Source organism: Oncorhynchus gorbuscha, linkage group LG20 (genome assembly GCF_021184085.1).
Source record: "Oncorhynchus gorbuscha isolate QuinsamMale2020 ecotype Even-year linkage group LG20, OgorEven_v1.0, whole genome shotgun sequence".
In the NCBI taxonomy this organism is placed as follows: domain Eukaryota; kingdom Metazoa; phylum Chordata; class Actinopteri; order Salmoniformes; family Salmonidae; genus Oncorhynchus; species Oncorhynchus gorbuscha.
In genome coordinates, this window is record NC_060192.1 from 43,190,038 (window position 1) to 43,215,283 (window position 25,246).

At 44.5% G+C, this 25,246-nt stretch overlaps 1 pseudogene; it reads right to left on the minus strand.

The window, feature by feature from the left end:
- Window positions 1-25,246, minus strand: part of LOC124006921 — a 97,106-nt pseudogene that overhangs the window by 12,321 nt on the left and 59,539 nt on the right.

The following is a 25,246-nucleotide window of genomic DNA, read 5'->3' on the forward strand; positions in this document are numbered from 1 at the left end:
CAACAACACAGTCAGGATACCAGCTATACGGTTATTCTGGAACAACAACAACAACAACACAGTCAGGATACCAGCTATATGGTTAGTCTGGAACAACAACAACACAGTCAGGATACCAGCTATACGGTTATTCTGGAACAACAACAACAACAACACAGTCAGGATACCAGCTATATGGTTAGTCTGGAACAACAACAACAACAACAACACAGTCAGGATACCAGCTATATGGTTAGTCTGGAACAACAACAACAACAACAACACAGTCAGGATACCAGCTATATGGTTAGTCTGGAACAACAACAACAACAACAACACAGTCAGGATACCAGCTATATGGTTAGTCTGGAACAACAACAACACAGTCAGGATACCAGCTATATGGTTAGTCTGGAACAACAACAACAACAACACAGTCAGGATACCAGCTATATGGTTAGTCTGGAACAACAACAACACAGTCAGGATACCAGCTATATGGTTAGTCTGGAACAACAACAACACAGTCAGGATACCAGCTATACGGTTAGTCTGGAACAACAACAACAACAACACAGTCAGGATACCAGCTATACGGTTAGTCTGGAACAACAACAACACAGTCAGGATACCAGCTATACGGTTAGTCTGGAACAACAACAACAACAACACAGTCAGGATACCAGCTATATGGTTAGTCTGGAACAACAACAACACAGTCAGGATACCAGCTATACGGTTAGTCTGGAACAACAACAACACAGTCAGGATACCAGCTATACGGTTAGTCTGGAACAACAACAACAACAACACAGTCAGGATACCAGCTATACGGTTAGTCTGGAACAACAACAACACAGTCAGGATACCAGCTATACGGTCTGGAACAACAACAACAACAACACAGTCAGGATACCAGGGTTAGTCTGGAACAACAACAACACAGTCAGGATACCAGCTATATGGTTAGTCTGGAACAACAACAACACAGTCAGGATACCAGCTATATGGTTAGTCTGAAACAACAACAACAACAACAACAATACAGTCAGGATACCAGCTATATGGTTAGTCTGGAACAACAACAACACAGTCAGGATACCAGCTATATGGTTAGTCTGGAACAACAACAACAACAACACAGTCAGGATACCAGCTATATGGTTAGTCTGGAACAACAACAACACAGTCAGGATACCAGCTATATGGTTAGTCTGGAACAACAACAACAACAACAATACAGTCAGGATACCAGCTATATGGTTAGTCTGGAACAACAACAACACAGTCAGGATACCAGCTATATGGTTAGTCTGGAACAACAACAACAACAACAACAATACAGTCAGGATACCAGCTATATGGTTAGTCTGGAACAACAACAACACAGTCAGGATACCAGCTATACGGTTAGTCTGGAACAACAACAACACAGTCAGGATACCAGCTATATGGTTAGTCTGGAACAACAACAACACAGTCAGGATACCAGCTATATGGTTAGTCTGGAACAACAACAACACAGTCAGGATACCAGCTATATGGTTAGTCTGGAACAACAACAACACAGTCAGGATACCAGCTATATGGTTAGTCTGGAACAACAACAACACAGTCAGGATACCAGCTATACGGTTAGTCTGGAACAACAACAACAACAACACAGTCAGGATACCAGCTATATGGTTAGTCTGGAACAACAACAACACAGTCAGGATACCAGCTATATGGTTAGTCTGGAACAACAACAACAACAACACAGTCAGGATACCAGCTATACGGTTAGTCTGGAACAACAACAACACAGTCAGGATACCAGCTATATGGTTAGTCTGAAACAACAACAACAACAACAACAATACAGTCAGGATACCAGCTATATGGTTAGTCTGGAACAACAACAACACAGTCAGGATACCAGCTATATGGTTAGTCTGGAACAACAACAACACAGTCAGGATACCAGCTATATGGTTAGTCTGGAACAACAACAACACAGTCAGGATACCAGCTATATGGTTAGTCTGGAACAACAACAACACAGTCAGGATACCAGCTATATGGTTAGTCTGGAACAACAACAACACAGTCAGGATACCAGCTATATGGTTAGTCTGGAACAACAACAACACAGTCAGAATACCAGCTATACGGTTAGTCTGGAACAACAACAACAACAACACAGTCAGGATACCAGCTATATGGTTAGTCTGGAACAACAACAACACAGTCAGGATACCAGCTATACGGTTAGTCTGGAACAACAACAACAACACAGTCAGGATACCAGCTATGTGGTTAGTCTGGTGTGTGTCAGGATACCAGCTATATGGTTAGTCTCAACAAACAGTCAGGATACAGTGGTTAGTCTGGAACACAACTCAGTCAGGATACCAGCTATATGGTTAGTCTGAACAACAACAACAACAACACAGTCAGATGCCAGCCAGGATGATGGAACACAACAACTCTACAACACAGTCAGGATACCAGCTATGGTTGTCTGGAACAACAACAACAACACAATACACACCAGCTATATGGTTAGTCTGGGACAACACAGTCAGATACCAGCTATATGGTTAGTCTGGAACAACAACAACACAGTCAGGATACCAGCTATATGGTTAGTCTGGAACAACAACAACACAGTCAGGATACCAGCTATATGGTTAGTCTGGAACAACAACAACACAGTCAGGATACCAGCTATATGAACAGTCTGGAACAACATACTGGAACAACAACAAACAGTCAGGATACCAGCTATATGGTTAGTCTGGAACAAACACAGTCAGGATACCAGCTATATGGTTAGTCTGGAATACAACAGCCAGTCAGGATACCAGCTCTATGGTTAGTCTGGAACAAACATAGTTCCAGCTATACAACAGGATACCAGCACAGTCTGGAACTCTGATCAAACAGTCAGATACCCTATATGGTTAGTCTGGAACAACAACAACACAGTCAGGATACCAGCTATACATAGGTTAGTCTGGAACAACTGATCAAACAGTCAGGATGGGGAATATGGTTAGTCTGATCAAACATAGTACCAGCTATATGGGGAATAGGGTGAACAACAGTCCAACAACAAACATAGGTTCCCTATATGGTCTGGACCAGGATACCAGCTCTCTGATCTGGAAAACAACAACCCTACAGGGATACCAGCAGTCCTCTCTGGATCAAACAACACAGTCAGGATCCAGCTATATGGGGTTAGGGTGAACAGTCCTCAACTGATCAAACATGGATTCCTATAATGGGGTCTGGAACAGGGTGCAACACAGTCAGGTACCAGCTATGATAGTCTGGAATGAGACAGATACCAGCCAAATGGAACACTGTTCTTTACCACTATATGGTTAGTCTGACCTCAGGACTCTTAACATTAGTGTTGTCTGAGGAACCTACCAGAAGACATGAAACCACCAGCTATATGGTTAGTCTGGAACCAACAACACAGTCAGAATACCAGTTTGGTTAGTTGAGGGGTTCTGGAAGGAACTTTTGACTGGAAACACAACACAGTCAGGCACCAACATCTGGTTAGTCTGGAACAACAACAACACAGTGGTCACCAAGAAGTTGGTCAAACAAGTGGTCAACAGTCAGTGGTCAAGCTGTATGTGTGGTGTGTGAAGTGGTCAACCAGGGCAAGTGGTCATGGCAGGGGACAGTCATCCCCAGTCTTTAGGAACAGTGTGCACGTCATTCAAGGGTTTTAGAACACCTAGTCATCAAGGATGATTTAGAACACTCTACTCATTCAAGGGTTTAGAACCTACACTCATTCAAGGCATTTAGAAGCACACACCTACTCACACACACACAAGGGTTTTACACACACACCACACTCATTCAACACGATAATTGACATTCATATTAAGGGTTTAGAACATGCTCATTCAGTCCTCTCTGATCAAACATAGTTTTCCCTATATGGGGAATAGGGTGCCAGTCCTCTCTGATCAAACATAGTTCCCTATATGGGGAATAGGGTGCCAGTCCTCTCTGATCAAACATAGTTCCCTATATGGGGAATAGGGTGCCAGTCCTCTCTGATCAAACATAGTTCCCTATATGGGGAATAGGGTGCCAGTCCTCTCTGATCAAACATAGTTCCCTATATGGGGAATAGGGTGCCAGTCCTCTCTGAACACCTACTCATCAAACATAGTTCCCTATATGGGGAATAGGGTGCCAGTCCTCTCTGATCAAACATAGTTCCTTATAATGGGGAATAGGGTGCCTGTTGGGTCAAAGCTTGATAAGTCTATGAGACCAACGTTCCATCCCAAATGGAACACTGTTCTTTACTTAGTAACCTCTGACTCTTAACATTAGTGTTGACTTGAGGAACCTTGGAGATTCATGAAACCCCTGGAGTCCCCCGGGGAACCAATGGAAGTCGATAGTTGATGTTTGGTTAGTTGAGGGGTTCTTGGAGGAATCTTTTTGATCTGGAAAGGTTCTGCCAGTGTGGCCAAAACGGTTCAGGCACCTTTAACATCTAAGAGGTTTTAGAACACCTCCAAAGGGTTTTAGAACAGTGGTCAAAGAAGTTTTAGAACAAAGAAGTGTTTTAAAACACCTGGTCAAAGAAGTGGTTTTAAAACCTACTCATTCAAGGGTTTTAGAAACCTACTCATTGGTTTTAGAACACCTAGTCAAGGGTTTTAGAACACCTACTCATTCAAGGGTTTTAGAACACCTACTCATTCAAGGGTTTTAGAACACCTACTCATTCAAGGGTTTTAGAACACCTACTCATTCAAGGGTTTTAGAACACCTAGTCATTCAAGGGTTTTAGAACACCTAGTCATTCAAGGGTTTTAGAACACCTAGTCATTCAAGGGTTTTAGAACACCTAGTCATTCAAGGGTTTTAGAACACCTAGTCATTCAAGGGTTTTAGAACACCTACTCATTCAAGGGTTTTAGAACACCTAGTCATTCAAGGGTTTTAGAACACCTAGTCATTCAAGGGTTTTAGAACACCTACTCATTCAAGGGTTTTAGAACACCTACTCATTCAAGGGTTTTAGAACACCTAGTCATTCAAGGGTTTTAGAACACCTAGTCATTCAAGGGTTTTAGAACACCTAGTCATTCAAGGGTTTTAGAACACCTACTCATTCAAGGGTTTTAGAACACCTACTCATTCAAGGGTTTTAGAACACCTACTCATTCAAGGGTTTTAGAACACCTACTCATTCAAGGGTTTTAGAACACCTAGTCATTCAAGGGTTTTAGAACACCTAGTCATTCAAGGGTTTTAGAACACCTAGTCATTCAAGGGTTTTAGAACACCTAGTCATTCAAGGGTTTTAGAACACCTAGTCATTCAAGGGTTTTAGAACACCTAGTCATTCAAGGGTTTTAGAACACCTAGTCATTCAAGGGTTTTAGAACACCTAGTCATTCAAGGGTTTTAGAACACCTACTCATTCCAGGGTTTTAGAACACCTACTCATTCAAGGGTTTTAGAACACCTACTCATTCCAGGGTTTTAGAACACCTACTCATTCCAGGGTTTTAGAACACCTAGTCATTCAAGGGTTTTAGAACACCTAGTCATTCAAGGGTTTTAGAACACCTAGTCATTCAAGGGTTTTAGAACACCTACTCATTCCAGGGTTTTAGAACACCTACTCATTCCAGGGTTTTAGAACACCTAGTCATTCCAGGGTTTTAGAACACCTACTCATTCAAGGGTTTTAGAACACCTACTCATTCAAGGGTTTTAGAACACCTACTCATTCCAGGGTTTTAGAACACCTAGTCATTCAAGGGTTTTAGAACACCTACTCATTCAAGGGTTTTAGAACACCTACTCATTCAAGGGTTTTAGAACACCTACTCATTCCAGGGTTTTAGAACACCTAGTCATTCAAGGGTTTTAGAACACCTAGTCATTCAAGGGTTTTAGAACACCTACTCATTCAAGGGTTTTAGAACACCTACTCATTCAAGGGTTTTAGAACACCTAGTCATTCAAGGGTTTTAGAACACCTACTCATTCAAGGGTTTTAGAACACCTACTCATTCAAGGGTTTTAGAACACCTACTCATTCCAGGGTTTTAGAACACCTAGTCATTCAAGGGTTTTAGAACACCTAGTCATTCAAGGGTTTTAGAACACCTACTCATTCAAGGGTTTTAGAACACCTACTCATTCCAGGGTTTTAGAACACCTAGTCATTCAAGGGTTTTAGAACACCTAGTCATTCAAGGGTTTTAGAACACCTAGTCATTCCAGGGTTTTAGAACACCTAGTCATTCAAGGGTTTTAGAACACCTAGTCATTCCAGGGTTTTAGAACACCTAGTCATTCCAGGGTTTTAGAACACCTAGTCATTCCAGGGTTTTAGAACACCTACTCATTCCAGGGTTTTAGAACACCTACTCATTCCAGGGTTTTAGAACACCTACTCATTCCAGGGTTTTAGAACACCTAGTCATTCAAGGGTTTTAGAACACCTACTCATTCAAGGGTTTTAGAACACCTACTCATTCAAGGGTTTTAGAACACCTACTCATTCAAGGGTTTTAGAACACCTAGTCATTCCAGGGTTTTAGAACACCTAGTCATTCCAGGGTTTTAGAACACCTACTCATTCAAGGGTTTTAGAACACCTAGTCATTCCAGGGTTTTAGAACACCTACTCATTCAAGGGTTTTAGAACACCTAGTCATTCCAGGGTTTTAGAACACCTAGTCATTCCAGGGTTTTAGAACACCTACTCATTCAAGGGTTTTAGAACACCTAGTCATTCCAGGGTTTTAGAACACCTAGTCATTCCAGGGTTTTAGAACACCTACTCATTCCAGGGTTTTAGAACACCTAGTCATTCAAGGGTTTTAGAACACCTAGTCATTCAAGGGTTTTAGAACACCTACTCATTCAAGGGTTTTAGAACACCTACTCATTCCAGGGTTTTAGAACACCTAGTCATTCAAGGGTTTTAGAACACCTAGTCATTCAAGGGTTTTAGAACACCTACTCATTCAAGGGTTTTAGAACACCTACTCATTCAAGGGTTTTAGAACACCTACTCATTCAAGGGTTTTAGAACACCTACTCATTCAAGGGTTTTAGAACACCTACTCATTCAAGGGTTTTAGAACACCTACTCATTCAGGGTTTTAGAACACCTAGTCATTCAAGGGTTTTAGAACAACTCATTCAAGGGTTTTAGTCATTCAAGGGTTTTAGAACACCTACTCATTCAAGGGTTTTAGAACACCTACTCATTCCAGGGTTTTAGAACACCTAGTCATTCAAGGGTTTTAGAACACCTACTCATTCAAGGGTTTTAGAACACCTACTCATTCAAGGGTTTTAGAACACCTACTCATTCAAGGGTTTTAGAACACCTAGTCATTCAAGGGTTTTTCTTTATTTGTATTATTTTCTACATTATAGAATAATTGTGAAGACATCAAAACTATGAAATAACACATATGGAATCAGGTAGTAACCAAAAAATTGTTCAACAAATCAAAATATATTTTATATTTGAGATTCTTTAAAGGAGCCACCCTTTGACTTGATGACAGCTTTGCACATTCTGTCAACCAGCTTCATGAGGTAGTGACCGTGAATGCATTTCCTATTAACAGGTGTGCCTGGTTAAAAGTTAATTTCTGGAATTTCTTTCCTTCTTAATGCGTTTGAGCCAATCAGTTGTGTTGTGACAAGGTAGGGGTGGTATACAGAAGATAGCACTTATTTGGTAAAAGACCCAGTCCACATTATGGCAAGAACAGCTCATATACGCAAGAGAAACGACAGTCCATCATTACTTTAAGACATAAATGTCAGTCCATCATTACTTTAAGACATAAAGGTCAGTCCATCATTACTTTAAGACATGAAGGTCAGTCCATCATTACTTTAAGACATGAAGGTCAGTCCATCATTACTTTAAGACATGAAGGTCAGTCCATCATTACTTAAAGACATAAAGGTCAGGCCATCATTACTTTAAGACATGAAGGTCAGTCCATCATTACTTTAAGACATAAAGGTCAGTCCATCATTACTTTAAGACATGAAGGTCAGTCCATCATTACTTTAAGACATGAAGGTCAGTCCATCATTACTTTAAGACATGAAGGTCAGTCCATCATTACTTTAAGACATGAAGGTCAGTCAATCCTTACAATTTCAAGAACTTTGAAAGTTTCTTCAAGTGCAGTCCCAAAAACAATCACAAAACTGCCACAGGAAAGGAAGACCCAGAGTTACCTCTGCTGCAGAGGATAAGTTCATTAGAGTCACCAGACTCAGAAATTGCAGCCCAAGTAAATGCTTCACAGAGTTCAAGTAACAGACACATCTCAACATCAACTGTTCAGAGGAGACTGCTTGAATCATGATTTCATGGTCAAATTGCTGCAAAGAAACCACTACTAAAGGACACCAATAATAAGAAGAGACTTGATTGGGCCAAGAAACACAAGAAATGGACATTAGACCAATGGAAATCTGTCCTTTGGTCTGATGAGTACAAATGTCCGAGTTTTGGTTCCAACCGCCGTGTCTTTGTGAGACACAGAGTAGGTGAACGGATGATCTCCGCATGTGTAGTTCCCACGTGAAGCATGGAAGAGGAGGTGTTATGGTGTGGGGGTGCTTTGCCGGTGACACTGTCTATGATTTATTTAGAATTCAAGGCACACTTAACCAGCATGGCTACAACAGCATTCTGCAGCGATACGCCATCCCATCTGGTTTGCGCTTAGTGGGACTATCATTTGTTTTTCAACAGGACAATGACGCAAAATATCTCCAGGTAGGCTGGACACATGACATTTTTAACAATGCTTTTTTCTGATAAAAACTTCTTCATTGCATCCGTCATGGAGCCCAGTTTCATAATATGACCATATGTTCCAGCTCTTTGCCGTAGTTTTGAAGTAATCACGAAAAAACAAACCATATTTTAGTGCATTTTTCACCCTGCCTCCTATCAGTTCTATTGAGCACCGTGGCACCAACTCGCCTTCCGAACATTCTATTCCCAGCCCATTGTTCTATGTCACAATGCCTGCTTCACAATTGTTGCCCATGAGACCTGCTCAGGTTATTTAATATGTAATATGTATGTATTCAAATGTAAACAACAGAATAATGACTCATGGAACTCTGAGGTCGTCCCATTGTTTCCTATAGGGGAAATGTAGGCATGTCTATCTATTTTGCCAAATATCTCGCAATGTGTATATTTAGATTTTTTCAAGTCAGACGCCATTTTAATCATAAGAATCTCCTCTTTTTAATTACGTAAGTCTGGGCAGTGAGCCTGGTTGTCATCAAATGTTGTTTGCTCTTGGAACGCTGAGCTCCCCACATTGTTTTCCTATAGAGTGGCATGCCGGTCTTTTTCGACAAATATCTCACAATGTGTATAATTCGATTTCTTTTTCAAGTTGGGAACTATTTTAAATCAGGAGAATCTCCTGATTTTAACTGACCAGTTAACCCACTGTTCCTAGACCAGTTAACCCACTGTTCCTAGACCAGTTAACCCACTGTTCCTAGACCAGTTAACCCACTGTTCCTAGGCCAGTTAACCCACTGTTCCTAGGCCAGTTAACCCACTGTTCCTAGACCAGTTAACCCACTGTTCCTAGGCCAGTTAACCCACTGTTCCTAGACCAGTTAACCCACTGTTCCTAGACCAGTTAACCCACTGTTCCTAGACCATCGTTGTAAATAAGAATATGTTCTTAACTGACTTGCCTAGTAAAATAAAGGCTAATTATAAGGCAAAGGGTGGCTATTTTGAAGAATCTCAAATATATTTAGATTTGTTTAACAATTTTTTTTGGTTACTACATGAATCCATATGTGTTATTTCATAGTTTTGATGTCTTCACTATTATTCTACATTGTAGAACGTAGTAAAAAAATTAAGGAAAAACCCTGGAATGAGTAATAATAATAATATATGCCATTTAGCAGAACCCACTACCCTGGCGTTACAAGCGCCATGCTCTACCAACTGAGCTACAGAAGGACCAGTAGGCATGTCCAAACTTTCCCACTGGCACTGTATATAAAGGGTACATGATGCCATTAGATGTATAGATAGTCTGTAAGAGGTGTTACCTGATGAATATGGAGGTAACAAACAGAGTAGCCATGAGCCCCAGACAGGCAAACACCACTGCTGCTATTGGTTCAGGGTCTCCCCAACGCACATACTGCACCGGGATAGGCTCACAACCTGGAAACACACACACACGCACACACACACACACACACACACACTGAAACACACACACACACACACACACACACACACACACACACACACACACACACACACACTGCACACACACACACACACCACACACGATAGGCTCACAACCTGGAAACACACACACACACACACACACACACACACACACACACACACACACACACACTGTTAATAATATTATCAGGGTTCCCCCCCATCAACGCACATTCTACAGCATGTGTGCGCTCGTGCAGGTCACATGCTAAGTAGCTCAGGGGAGTCCAGGCCACAGTAGCACACTAAGTATCTCTAATGGAATGGCTGCTGAGAGGGACCAACCCGGTGATTAATCTGTGCTACATTCTCTCACACACACACAATGTGTGGAAGGTAACCTAGCAGGTAGAGTGTAGTAACCCAGTAACCGAAACGTTGCTAGTTTGAATCCCGAGCCGTCAAGGTGAATGTGTAGATTTGTCCTTGACAAAGGCACTTTAACTCAAAATTGCTCCAAGGTCAATAATGGCTGATCCCTGGCAATGACCCCACTCTCTGAGGAGGACGTGACAAAGAAACGTGTGAATCAGGACAAATACCCCTATTTGACCATTGAGATTATCAATGAGATTTTTGTCCAATGGAGAAATCAAATCCAACAGTATTAGTCATGCCGAATAGAACAGGTGTAGTAGACCTTACAGTGAAATGCTGAATACAACAGGTGTAGTAGACCTTACAGTGAAATGCTGAATACAACAGGTGTAGTAGACCTTACAGTGAAATGCTGAATACAACAGGTGTAGTAGACCTTACAGTGAAATGCTGAATACAACAGGTGTAGTAGACCTTACAGTGAAATGCTGAATACAACAGGTGTAGTAGACCTCACAGTGAAATGCTGAATACAACAGGTGTAGTAGACCGTACAGTGAAATGCTGAATACAACAGGTGTAGTAGACCTCCCAGTGAAATGCTGAATACAACAGGTGTAGTAGACCTCCCAGTGAAATGCTGAATACAACAGGTGTAGTAGACCTTACAGTGAAATGCTGAATACAACAGGTGTAGTAGACCTTACAGTGAAATGCTGAATACAACAGGTGTAGTAGATCTCACAGTGAAATGCTGAATACAACAGGTGTAGTAGACCTCACAGTGAAATGCTGAATACAACAGGTGTAGTAGACCTTACAGTGAAATGCTGAATACAACAGGTGTAGTAGACCTCACAGTGAAATGCTGAATACAACAGGTGTAGTAGACCTTACAGTGAAATGCTGAATACAACAGGTGTAGTAGACCTTACAGTGAAATGCTGAATACAACAGGTGTAGTAGATCTCACAGTGAAATGCTGAATACAACAGGTGTAGTAGACCTCACAGTGAAATGCTGAATACAACAGGTGTAGTAGACCTTACAGTGAAATGCTGAATACAACAGGTGTAGTAGATCTCACAGTGAAATGCTGAATACAACAGGTGTAGTAGACCTCACAGTGAAATGCTGAATACAACAGACCTTACAGTGAAATGCTGAATACAACAGGTGTAGTAGACCTCACAGTGAAATGCTGAATAGAACAGGTGTAGTAGACCTCACAGTGAAATTCTGAATACAACAGGTGTAGTAGACCTCACAGTGAAATGCTGAATACAACAGGTGTAGTAGACCGTACAGTGAAATGCTGAATACAACAGGTGTAGTAGACCGTACAGTGAAATGCTGAATACAACAGGTGTAGTAGTACTTACAATCCCTTAACCAAAGTAAGAAAATAAGTGAAACCATAAATAGCAATAACAAAGCTATATACAAGGAGAACCGAGTCAATGTACTAGGGTAGGGGTAATGGCAGGTATATGTAGATAGGGGTAAAAGGAAATCAGGATAGATAATAAACAGAGTAACAGTATGTGAAGAGTGTGAAACTGTGTATGTGTGTGTGGCGTTAATGTGCATGTGTGTTTTGTGTGTACACGCCATGCGTGTGTTGGAGTGTCAGTGTTAGTATGTGTGTGGGTAGAGTCCAGTGAGTGTGGGTAGAGTCCAGTGCGTGTGGGTAGAGTCCAGTGAGTGTGTGGGTAGAGTCCAGTGAGTGTGTGGGTAGAGTCCAGTGAGTGTGTGGGTAGAGTCCAGTGAGTGTGTGGGTAGAGTCCAGTGAGTGTGTGGGTAGAGTCCAGTGAGTGTGTGGGTAGAGTCCAGTGAGTGTGTGGGTAGAGTCCAGTGAGTGTGTGGGTAGAGTCCAGTGAGTGTGTGGGTAGAGTCCAGTGAGTGTGTGGGTAGAGTCCAGTGAGTGTGTGGGTAGAGTCCAGTGAGTGTGTGGGTAGAGTCCAGTGATTGTGTGGGTAGAGTCCAGTGAGTGTGTGGGTAGAGTCCAGTCAGTGTGTGGGTAGAGTCCAGTCAGTGTGGGTAGAGTCCAGTGAGTGTGTGGGTAGAGTCCAGTGAGTGTGTGGGTAGAGTCCAGTGAGTGTGTGGGTAGAGTCCAGTGAGTGTGTGGGTAGAGTCCAGTGAGTGTGTGGGTAGAGTCCAGTGATTGTGGGTAGAGTCCAGTGAGTGTGTGGGTAGAGTCCAGTGAGTGTGTGGGTAGAGTCCAGTGAGTGTGTGGGTAGAGTCCAGTGTGTGTGTGGGTGTCCAGTGTGTGGGTAGAGTCCAGTGAGTGTGTGGGTAGAGTCCAGTGAGTGTGTGGGTAGAGTCCAGTGAATGTGATGGGTAGAGTCCAGTGAGTGTTTGGGTAGAGTCCAATGAGTGAGTGTGTGGGTAGAGTCCAGTGAGTGTGTGGGTAGAGTCCAGTGAGTGTGTGGGTAGAGTCCAGTGAGTGTGTGGGTAGAGTCCAATGAGTGTGTGGGTAGAGTCCAGTGAGTGTGTGGGTAGAGTCCAGTGAGTGTGTGGGTAGAGTCCAGTGAGTGTGTGGGTAGAGTCCAGTCAGAGTGTGTGGGTAGAGTCCAGTGAGTGTGTGGGTAGAGTCCAGTGAGTGTGTGGGTAGAGTCCAGTGAGTGTGTGGGTAGAGTCCAGTGAGTGTGTGGGTAGAGTCCAGTGAGTGTGTGGGTAGAGTCCAGTCAGTGTGTGGGTAGAGTCCAGTCAGTGTGGGTAGAGTCCAGTGTGTGTGTGGGTAGAGTCCAGTGAGTGTGTGGGTAGAGTCCAGTGAGTGTGTGGGTAGAGTCCAGTGAGTGTGTGGGTAGAGTCCAGTGAGTGTGTGGGTAGAGTCCAGTGAGTGTGTGGGTAGAGTCCAGTGAGTGTGTGGGTCCAGTGAGTGTGTGGGTAGAGTCCAGTGAGTGTGTGGGTAGAGTCCAGTGAGTATGTGGGTAGAGTCCAGTGAGTGTGTGGGTAGAGTCCAGTCAGTGTGTGGGTAGAGTCCAGTCAGTGTGTGGGTAGAGTCCAGTCAGTGTGGGTAGAGTCCAGTCAGTGTGGGTAGAGTCCAGTGAGTGTGTGGGTAGAGTCCAGTGAGTGTGTGGGTAGAGTCCAGTGAGTGTGTGGGTAGAGTCCAGTGAGTGTGTGGGTAGAGTCCAGTGAGTGTGTGGGTAGAGTCCAGTGAGTGTGTGGGTAGAGTCCAGTGAGTGTGTGGGTAGAGTCCAGTGAGTGTGTGGGTAGAGTCCAGTGAGTGTGTGGGTAGAGTCCAGTGAGTGTGTGGGTAGAGTCCAGTGAGTGTGTGGGTAGAGTCCAGTGAGTGTGTGGGTAGAGTCCAGTGAGTGTGTGGGTAGAGTCCAGTGAGTGTGTGGGTAGAGTCCAGTGAGTGTGTGGATAGAGTCCAGTGAGTGTGTGGGTAGAGTCCAGTCAGTGTGTGGGTAGAGTCCAGTCAGTGTGGGTAGAGTCCAGTGAGTGTGTGGGTAGAGTCCAGTGAGTGTGTGGGTAGAGTCCAGTGAGTGTGTGGGTAGAGTCCAGTGAGTGTGTGGGTAGAGTCCAGTGAGTGTGTGGGTAGAGTCCAGTGAGTGTGTGGGTAGAGTCCAGTGAGTGTGTGGGTAGAGTCCAGTGAGTGTGTGGGTAGAGTCCAGTGAGTGTGTGGGTAGAGTCCAGTGAGTGTGTGGGTAGAGTCCAGTGAGTGTGTGGGTAGAGTCCAGTGAGTGTGTGGGTAGAGTCCAGTGAGTGTGTGGGTAGAGTCCAGTGAGTGTGTGGGTAGAGTCCAGTGAGTGTGTGGGTAGAGTCCAGTGAGTGTGTGGGTAGAGTCCAGTGAGTGTGTGGGTAGAGTCCAGTGAGTGTGTGGGTAGAGTCCAGTGAGTGTGTGGGTAGAGTCCAGTGAGTGTGTGGGTAGAGTCCAGTGAGTGTGTGGGTAGAGTCCAGTGAGTGTGCATAGCTGGCTGGGGTCTTTGACAATTTTCCGGGCCTTCCTCTGACAGCGCCTGTTATAGAGGTCCTGGATGGCAGTGATGTACTGGGCCTTCCTCTGTAGCTCTTTGCGACGATGCGGCCAGTCAAGATGCTCTCGATGGTGCAGCTGTAGAACTTTTTCAGGATCTGAGGGTCCATGCCAAATCGTTTCAACCTCCTGAGGGGGAAGAGGTGTTGTCGTGCCTTCTTCACGTGTTGGTGTGTGTAAACCATGTTATGTCCTTGGTGATGTGGGTACAGAGGAACTTGAAGCTCTCGACCAGCTCCACAACAGCCATGTCATTGTGGCGAGCTCGCCCCTTCGTTTCCTTTAGTCCACGATCAGCTCCTTTGTCTTGCTGACATTGAGTGAGAGGTTGTTGTTCTGGCACCACACTGCCAGGTCTCTGATCTCCTCCCTGTAGACTGACTCATCGTCGTTGCTGATTGGCCGTCGTGTCGTCATCAAACTTGATGATGGCCACACAGCTGTAGGGGTTATATACATGTCTTCTATAGATAGGTTAGGGTTTATATACATGTCTTCTATAGATAGGTTAGGGGTTATATACATGTCTTCTATAGATAGGTTAGGGGTTATATACATGTCTTCTATAGATAGGTTAAGGTTAAGGGTTATATATCTTTTGGGGTTAAATAAATATATAATCTCATACAACTTTTGAAGTGAATGTCCTGGCATCTTCAAGTGAGAAAAACACTCTTGAAAAGGACCGGACAACTGAACATGGAAAAGACTTTACATTCACAGTGGTAGGCAGGAGATAAAGAAATATTATGCCATTGTTGATAGAGATTAAATATGGAATCTGTCTGATATACATAAAGATTGTCAGAGTTGAGCAGGTTCCGAGTGAAACCAACAACATTATTCGTTCAACAGAAGAGAACCTGGTCCATGTCATTATTGCGGGATTTCTGGTCACTGTGGCAACGAGAATGTCTGAGAAAAAAAGCGTCCTTATGAGAAGTGGGGAATCAAAGGCCGTCTACGAGAAAATGGAAACAGGACAACAGCCCTAACGACACAATGCTGATGCAGAAATTTAAGAAGCTCTCTCCGGCTCAGCAGCAGAGTTTTCTGGATGCCGTGGAGACATGCACCCGGTTTCTATTCTGCTGAACGAATACTGTTGTTGGTTTCACTCGGAACCTGCACAACTCTGATGACAGCCGGTTATTAAGTTGATTGACGTCTCTGTCCATTCGTGACAGAGACATCAATGGCGATGTCGCCGTTCCTTTGTCTCTCCCAAATCATCCTGTATGGATCGCATCAACTGATGTGCGATTGCCCCATTTTTCGAGGAGTTGAGTGCTTTTTCATCTTCCGTGTTTTACGGCCCATCTCAGCTGGTGTACATATGAAATCGGAGGGAATATATGTGAACATTATGATGAACACCTTTGCAGTAGATATTTTTTAGTAGATACGGGTGCTGAGGTCACTGTATTGCCCATATCTTATGCAAAACATATATGTCCTCAGTACACAGGCAAGAAGATGAGAGTAATGGGAGTGGGGGAGGGGGAGATAGATATGAAGCAGACCAAGGAGGTTGTAGCGTTGCAGGTGGGGGGGTTGGAGGGGAAGTAGGGAGACCACTCCTCTCCATCATTTGATCCATAGTTGATCCGATGCGATGGAGGATGGACGTGTGATGAAGGACACGCTGCTCCATCGTGGAGAGAGGGGTGGTCTGTTACACCCTGACCATAGTTGATCCGATGCGATGGAGGATGGACGTGTGATGAAGGACACGCTGCTCCATCGTGGAGAGAGGGGTGGTCTGTCACACCCTGACCATAGTTGATCCGATGCGATGGAGGATGGACGTGTGATGAAGGACACGCTGCTCCATCGTGGAGAGAGGGGTGGTCTGTCACACCCTGACCATAGTTGATCCGATGCGATGGAGGATGGACGTGTGATGAAGGACACGCTGCTCCATCGTGGAGAGAGGGGTGGTCTGGATGCGATGGAGGATGGACGTGTGATGCTCCATCGTGGAGAGAGGGGTGGTCTGTCACACCCTGACCATAGTTGATCCGATGTGATGGAGGATGGACGTGTGATGAAGGATGAAGGACACGCTGCTCCATCGTGGAGAGAGGGGGTGGTCTGTCACACCCTGACCATAGTTGATCCGATGCGATGGAGGATGGACGTGTGATGAAGGACACGCTGCTCCATCGATGGAGGATGGAGAGAGGGGGTGGTCTGTCACACCCTGACCATAGTTGATCCGATGCGATGGAGGATGGACGTGTGATGAAGGACACGCTGCTCCATCGTGAAGGACACGGATCGTGGAGAGGGGTGGTCTGTCACACCCTGACCATAGTTGATCCGATGCGATGGAGGATGGACGTGTGATGAAGGACACGCTGCTCCATCGTGGAGAGAGGGGTGGTCTGTCACACCCTGACCATAGTTGATCCGATGCGATGGAGGATGGACGTGTGATGAAGGACACGCTGCTCCATCGTGGAGAGAGGGGTGGTCTGTCACACCCTGACCATAGTTGATCCGATGCGATGGAGGATGGACGTGTGATGAAGGACACGCTGCTCCATCGTGGAGAGAGGGGTGGTCTGTCACACCCTGACCATAGTTGATCCCGTGTGATGAAGGACACGCTGCTCCATCGTGGAGGAGGGTGGTCTGTCACACCCTGATGGATCCGTGTGATGAAGGACACGCTGCTCCATCGATGAAGGACACGCTGCTCCAGAGAGGGGTGGTCTGTCACACCCTGACCATAGATGATCCGATGAGATGGAGGATGGACGTGTGATGAAGGACACGCTGCTCCATCGTGGAGAGAGGGGTGGTCTGTCACACCCTGACCATAGTTGATCCGATGCGATGGAGGATGGACGTGTGATGAAGGACACGCTGCTCCATCGTGGAGAGGGGTGGTCTGTCACACCCTGACCATAGTGAGATGATCCGATGAAGGACACGCTGCTCCATGGAGGATGGACGATGGAGGATGATGAAGGACACGCTGCTCCATCGTGGAGAGAGGGGTGGTCTGTCACACCCTGACCATAGTTGATCCGATGCGATGGAGGATGGACGTGTGATGAAGGACACGCTGCTCCATCGTGGGGAGAGGGGTGGTCTGTCACACCCTGACCATAGTTGATCCGATGCAATGGAGGATGGATGTGTGATGAAGGACACGCTGCTCCATCGTGGGGAGAGGGGTGGTCTGTCACACCCTGACCATAGTTGCTTTGTATGTTTCTGTTTTGTTTGGTCAGGGTGTGATCTGAGTGGGCATTCTATGTTATGTGTCTAGTTTGTCTGTTTCTATGTTTTGTTTGGTCAGGGTGTGATCTGAGTGGGCATTCTATGTTATGTGTCTAGTTTGTCTGTTTCTATGTTTAGTTTGGTCAGGTTGTGATCTGAGTGGGCATTCTATGTTGTGTGTCTAGTTTGTCTGTTTCTATGTTTAGTTTGGTCAGGGTGTGATCTGAGTGGGCATTCTATGTTATGTGTCTAGTTTGTCTATTTCTATGTTTTGTTTGGTCAGGTTGTGATCTGAGTGGGCATTCTATGTTGTGTGTCTAGTTTGTCTGTTTCTGTGTTTGGGCCTGATATGGTTCTCAATCAGAGGCAGGTGTTAGTCGTTGTCTCTGATTGGGAACCATATTTAGGTAGCCTATTTGGTGTTGGGTTTTGTGGGTGATTCAGTGTTTGTAGCACACGGAACTGGTTTCTGGTTTTGTGGGTGATTGTCTCCTTTCAGTGTTTGTTGGGAACTGGTTTCGGGTTTTGTGGGTGATTGTCTCCTGTGTCAGTGTTTGTAGCACACGGAACTGGTTTCGGGTTTTGTGGGTGATTGTCTCCTGTGTCAGTGTTTGTAGCACACGGAACTGGTTTCTGGTTTTGTGGGTGATTGTCTCCTGTGTCAGTGTTTGTAGCACACGGAACTGGTTTCGGGTTTTGTGGGTGATTGTCTCCTGTGTCAGTGTTTGTAGCACACGGAACTGGTTTCGGGTTTTGTGGGTGATTGTCTCCTGTGTCAGTGTTTGTAGCACACGGAACTGGTTTCTAGCACACGGAACTGGTTTCTGGTTTTGTGGGTGATTGTCTCCTGTCAGTGTTTGTCAGTGATTGTCTGTCAGTGTTTGTACCACACGGAACTGGTTTCCTGTGTCAGGTTTTTGTGGGGTGATTGTCTCCTGTGTCAGTGTTTGTACCACACGGAACTGGTTTCTGGTTTTGTGGGTGATTGTCTCCTGTGTCAGTGTTTGTACCACACGGAACTGGTTTCTGGTTTTGTGGGTGATTGTCTCCTGTGTCAGTGTTTGTCAGTGTCTTTGTCAGTGTTTGCACACGGAACTGGTTTCTGGTTTTGTGGGTGATTGTCTCCTGTGTCAGTGTTTGTACCACACGGAACTGGTTTCTGGTTTTGTGGGTGATTGTCTCCTGTGTCAGTGTTTGTAGCACACGGAACTGGTGTTGAACTGGTTTTTTGTGGGTGATTGTCTCCTGTGTCAGTGTTTGTAGCACACGGAACTGGTGTTGGGTTTTGTGGGTGATTGTCTCCTGTGTCAGTGTTTGTACCACACGGAACTGGTTTGGGTTTTTGTGATTGTCTCCTGTGATTGTCTCCTGTGTCAGTGTTTGTACCACACGGAACTGGTTTCTGGTTTTGTGGGTGATTGTCTCCTGTGTCAGTGTTTGTCACCTGGTTTCTGGTTTTGTGGGGAACTGGTTTCTGGTTTTGTGGGTGATTGTCTCCTGTGTCAGTGTTTGTACCACACGGAACTGGTTTCTGGTTTTGTGGGTGATTGTCTCCTGTGTCAGTGTTTGTACCACACGGAACTGGTTTCTGGTTTTGTGGGTGATTGTCTCCTGTGTCAGTGTTTGTAGCACACGGAACTGGTTTCTGGTTTTGTGGGTGATTGTCTCCTGTGTCAGTGTTTGTAGCACACGGAACTGGTTTCTGGTTTTGTGGGTGATTGTCTCCTGTGTCAGTGTTTGTAGCACACGGAACTGGTTTCTGGTTTTGTGGGTGATTGTCTCCTGTGTCAGTGTTTGTAGCACCGGAACACGGAACTGGTGCACACGGAACTGGTTTTGTGGGTGATTGTCTCCTGTGTCAGTGTTTGTACCACACGGAACTGGTGTTTTGAACTGGTTTTGTTTTGGGTGATTGTCTCCTGTGTCAGTGTTTGTAGCACACGGAACTGGTTTCTGGTTTTGTGGGTGATTGTCTCCTGTGTCAGTGTTTGTAGCACACGGAACTGGTTTCTGGTTTTGTGGGTGATTGTCTCCTGTGTCAGTGTTTGTAGCACACGGAACTGGTTTCTGGTTTTGTGGGTGATTGTCTCCTGTGTCAGTGTTTGTACCACACGGAACTGGTGTTTTGAACGGGTTTTGTGGGTGATTGTCTCCTGTGTCAGTGTTTGTACCACACGGAACTGGTTTCGGGTTTTGTGGGTGATTGTCTCCTGTGTCAGTGTTTGTAGCACACGGAACTGGTGTTGGGTTTTGTGGGTGATTGTCTCCTGTGTCAGTGTTTGTACCACACGGAACTGGTGTTGGGTTTTGTGGGTGATTGTCTCCTGTGTCAGTGTTTGTACCACACGGAACTGGTTTCTGGTTTTGTGGGTGATTGTCTCCTGTGTCAGTGTTTGTAGCACACGGAACTGGTTTCTGGTTTTGTTTGTTCATGTATAGTTTTTCTTATTAAAGAACCATGAATAAACACCACGCTGCGGTTTGGTCCGGTCTCTCCTTCAACTGAAGAATCCCGTTACAGAATCACCCACCACAACAGGACCAAGCGGTGACAGGCAGCGGCAGCAGGAGCAGCGCGAGGAGTACTGGACATGGGAGGATGAGTTGGATGGAAAAGGACCCTGGGCACAGCCTGGAGAATATCGCCGCCCCAAAGAAGAGCTGGAGGCGATGAAGGCGAAGAGGCGCTGGTATGTGGAGGCAGCACGGCGGCGTGGATGGAAGCCCGAGAATCAGCCCCAAAAATGTATTGGAGGGGGCACACAGGAAGTGTGGCGAAGCCAGGTAGGAGACCTGCGCCAACTTCCTGTGCTTACCAGGGGGCTAGAGTTTCTAGTGCTTGTGTTTCTAGCTACAACAGTGCAGTAATACCTAGCAATACAATAGACACACAATCCAGAAAAGTACAAATAAAGAAATTAAGAAATATCAGAAAGAGAAATGTCACTTAACCCTTAGTGTTCCAGGGTCACTGTTGATAATGTCTGACCCTGACTGTGACCTCACTCTCTGAGGGTGTCTCGGGGGAATTGAGGTATGCAACAACAACAACAACAACATTTCCATTTCATACACACTGTGTGAAACAGGACAAAATATATGTCTCATCTTGATTATAGCCGTGTGGTCCAGTGCTGCAAAGGAAAGACCTAGTTAAGCTGCATCTGGCCCAGAACAGAGCGGCACAGATTGACTCTTCATTGTAATCAGAGGGCTGATATAAATACCATTCAGAGTTGAGGAGAGACTGACTCTTCATTCAGAGGGCTGATATAAATACCATTCAGAGTTGAGGAGAGACTGACTCTTCATTCAGAGGGCTGATATAAATACCATTCAGAGTTGAGGACAGACTGACAGTATCAGTTCTGCACTGACGCTGTGGTTAAAGTTGGTAAGGACACGTACTCATGTCTACAACATCTAAAGACCTGCATCACTATGCTGACAGATTCCCGTCTCCAAAAAGGATGTATTTTGGGGTGTTTTTGGAGTGTTTGTTCATGTTTTTTTGGGGGAGAGGGGCCCTATACTACAAAGCGAGGTTGAGGAAGTGATTAACTGTTTTGGGGTAAGTTTCTCTAAAACAGCCTTCCGAGTGGTGCAGTGGTCTAAGGCACTGCATCGTTGCCGGCCGCGACCGGAAGACCCATGGGGCGGTCGCACAATTGGTCCAGTGTCACCCGGGTTAGGAGAGGGTTTGGCTGGCAGGGATGTTCTTGTCCCATCGCTCTCTAGCATCTCCTGTGGTGGGCCGGCCGCAGTGCATGCTGACACGGTCGCCAGGTGTACGGTGTTTCCTCCGGCTTCCAGGTGAAGCGAGCATTGAGTCAAGAAGCAGTGCAGCTTGGCTGAGTCTTGTTTCGGAGGTGTGATAGCAGAATCATAATTAGTTAGGTAACATAGGGGCGGCAGGGTAGCCTAGTGGTTAGAGCATTGGACTAGTAACCGAAAGGTTGCAAGTTCAAACCCCTGAGCTGACAAGGTACAAAATCTGTCGTTCTGCCCCTGAACAGGCAGTTAACCCACTGTTCCTAGGCCGTCATTGAAAATAAGAATTTGTTCTTAACTGACTTGCCTAGTAAAATAAAGGTAAAATAAATAGATAAATAAGATGTTTTATCTTATTTATTGTCATTGGAATGTCTTCATTTGGACTATACTGTTGGCAGTTTGCAGTTATCCCTTCTCTGGGCTCAGTTACTTGGGTCCCAGAGAGGGGAGAGGTCAGGTTTGTCTAATCTGTGAATGTGTCTGTAACTATTCCTAAACCATGTGAAGGGATGGTGTGATTAAAGGGGAACCAGTTAGTGGGGAGGTCAGGTTAGTCTTATCTGTGAATGTGTCTGTAACTATTCCTAAACCATGTGAAGGGATGGAGTGATTAAAGGGGAACCAGTTAGGTGGCTCCACAATGTCTGTGTGCCAGTCACTCCTCTCTGTGGTCTTGTGCAGGAGAGGTTGTATCTGAGATGGGAGTGTCTAGAATTGACAATTGATATATGCCATTGGATGAGGTAATGTTTTGGTCCTAAGTGGTACCAAGAACAAGATAAGAACTTTGTGTAGGAGACCAAACTGAACGATAATTTGTAGCTAATGCCGTCTGGCTATGGGATACTCCTCTCTCAAGTAAAATCTTTCTTTGTGTAATGTTCCTGTAGATCTGTTATTCGTCATGTGAGTTGAGAGGTGTTTCTTGGCTATAAATGATACTAAGAACTGTTTTGTAAGCACTCTCAGTGAATTCAATTATAGATTGATCTGAGAGTCACATGGTTATGGTGAAGATCATATAATTAAATATGAACTTTATGATAACTCTGACTTGTGTGTGGTTTGTTCTCTCATGATTTGGTAACACAGGACATTTCCACGACAGAGGACTCGCGGCTCTCGACCTTCGCCTCTCCCGAGTCCGTACGGGAGTTGCAGCGATGAGACAAGACTGTAACTACCAATTGGATACCACAACAATTGAGGAGAAAAAAATGGTTAAAAGTTTTTTTTAAATGTAATTTTTTTTAAATCGCTAAAACGTGAAATCACAAAATAATATTATCTGGACCCTTCTATAACTGTCACGACTTCTACCGAAGTCGTTGCCTCTCCTTGTTCAGGCGGTGCTCGGCGGTCGACGTCACCGGTCTTCTAGCCATCATTGATCCATTTTTCATTTTCTATTGGTTTTGTCTTGTCTTCCTACACACCTGGTTTCAATCCCATTCATTACCTGTTGTGTATTTAACCCTCTGTTCCCCTCATGTCCTTGTCAGAGATTGTTTATTGTTACGCTCGTGTTTTATGGATTGGTGCGTGACGGGTTCTTGTTCCCACATTTATTTTACTACGTACTTTGGTTATGGAGTTATTGTTGTTTTAAGGTATTAAACTACTCCAGTTTGATTCTCCTGCCTGACTTCCATCTACACACACGACATGACAATAACATGCGAGATCTTGATGTAAACAAAAGAAAAGTCTCCTTTAATAGAGACCCAGTGGCCAGTTCCCAGTATATAAATATCAGATATATAGTTAAGAAAAGTCTCCTTTAATAGAGACCCAGTGGCCAGTTCCCAGTATATAAATATCAGATATATAGTTAAGAAAAGTCTCCTTTAATAGAGACCCAGTGGCCAGTTCCCAGTATATAAATATCAGATATATAGTTAAGAAAAGTCTCCTTTAATAGAGACCCAGTGGCCAGTTCCCAGTATATAAATATCAGATATATAGTTAAGAAAAGTCTCCTTTAATAAAGACCAGTGGCCAGTTCCCAGTATATAAATATCAGATATATAGTTAAGAAAAGTCTCCTTTAATAGAGACCCAGTGGCCAGTTCCCAGTATATAAATATCAGATATATAGTTTACAAAAGTCTCCTTTAATAGAGACCCAGTGGCCAGTTCCCAGTATATAAATATCTGATATATAGTTAAGAAAAGTCTCCTTTAATAGAGACCCAGTGGCCAGTTCCCAGTATATAAATATCAGATATATAGTTAAGAAAAGTCTCCTTTAATAGAGACTCAGTGGCCAGTTCCCAGTATATAAATATCAGATATATAGTTAAGAAAAGTCTCCTTTAATAGAGACCCAGTGGCCAGTTCCCAGTATATAAATATCAGATATATAGTTAAGAAAAGTCTCCTTTAATAGAGACCCAGTGGCCAGTTCCCAGTATATAAATATCAGATATATAGTTAAGAAAAGTCTCCTTTAATAGAGACCCAGTGGCCAGTTGCCAGTATATAAATATCAGATATATAGTTAAGAAAAGTCTCCTTTAATAAAGACCCAGTGGCCAGTTCCCAGTATATAAATATCAGATATATAGTTAAGAAAAGTCTCCTTTAATAAAGACCCAGTGGCCAGTTCCCAGTATATAAATATCAGATATATAGTTAAGAAAAGTCTCCTTTAATAGAGACCCAGTGGCCAGTTCCCAGTATATAAATATCTGATATATAGTTAAGAAAAGTCTCCTTTAATAGAGACCCAGTGGCCAGTTCCCACACAATGAGATGGATTTATACTGTGGAATTGTGAAAACAATGATAATGCCCTTTAAGTGTAAGAGCTGTTTGAAAAGACTGTCCGAAACCTGTTTTGGTAGGATGGAGTTTTGGCCTGCCTGGTGATTAGTTAACAGACCAATAAGAAAGAGAGCTCCAAACCTCTCAGCCAATAATAGTTTGTTCTCAGTTTTCCGGTCCCCACTCAGAACACTCACAGACAGTCCGAGCTGTTTTTGGCCATTTTCATGTAAAACAATCACAGTACTTCATCATTACCAATATTTGTTTTGATATTGAGATAAAACCATTTGCATTGGACCTTTAAACTAGACCGTTCTGCTGTTTGATTGGATGCCTTACATGTCATGTCGTCAGTATGGTCACAGGCTCGGCAGGTGTGTGTGTGTGTGTGTGTGTGTGTGTGTGTGTGTGTGTGTGTGTGTGTGTGTGTGTGTGTGTGTGTGTGTGTGTGTGTGTGTGTGTGTGTGTGTGTGTGTGTGTGTGTGTGTGTGTGTGTGTGTGTGTGTGTGTGTGTGTGTGTGTGTGTGTGTGTGTGTGTACCTTGATCTGTGCCTTCTGGCAGGGTTCAGAGCAGACAGACTGTATAATGGTGGAGGCGTTAGCCCACATCTCTTCATCGTCCATCCTCAGTCCTCCCTGGTCCCAGCTCCCCACATGGATATAACTGTACTGCTCCACACCACCGCCACCCAGACGTGTGCATGTGTGTGTTCGTACCTGTGTGTGGGGGGGGGGGTTGTGTACCTGTCAAGTCGTCGGTAGGCCAGGCCCCTAGGTCACAGGCACGGCAGGTGTACTCATCAAACACAAACTCATTGTCTTTACAGGGAGTACAGGTCCAGCAGCAGCTGACCTCACCTTTACGGATCACCTGGGGACAG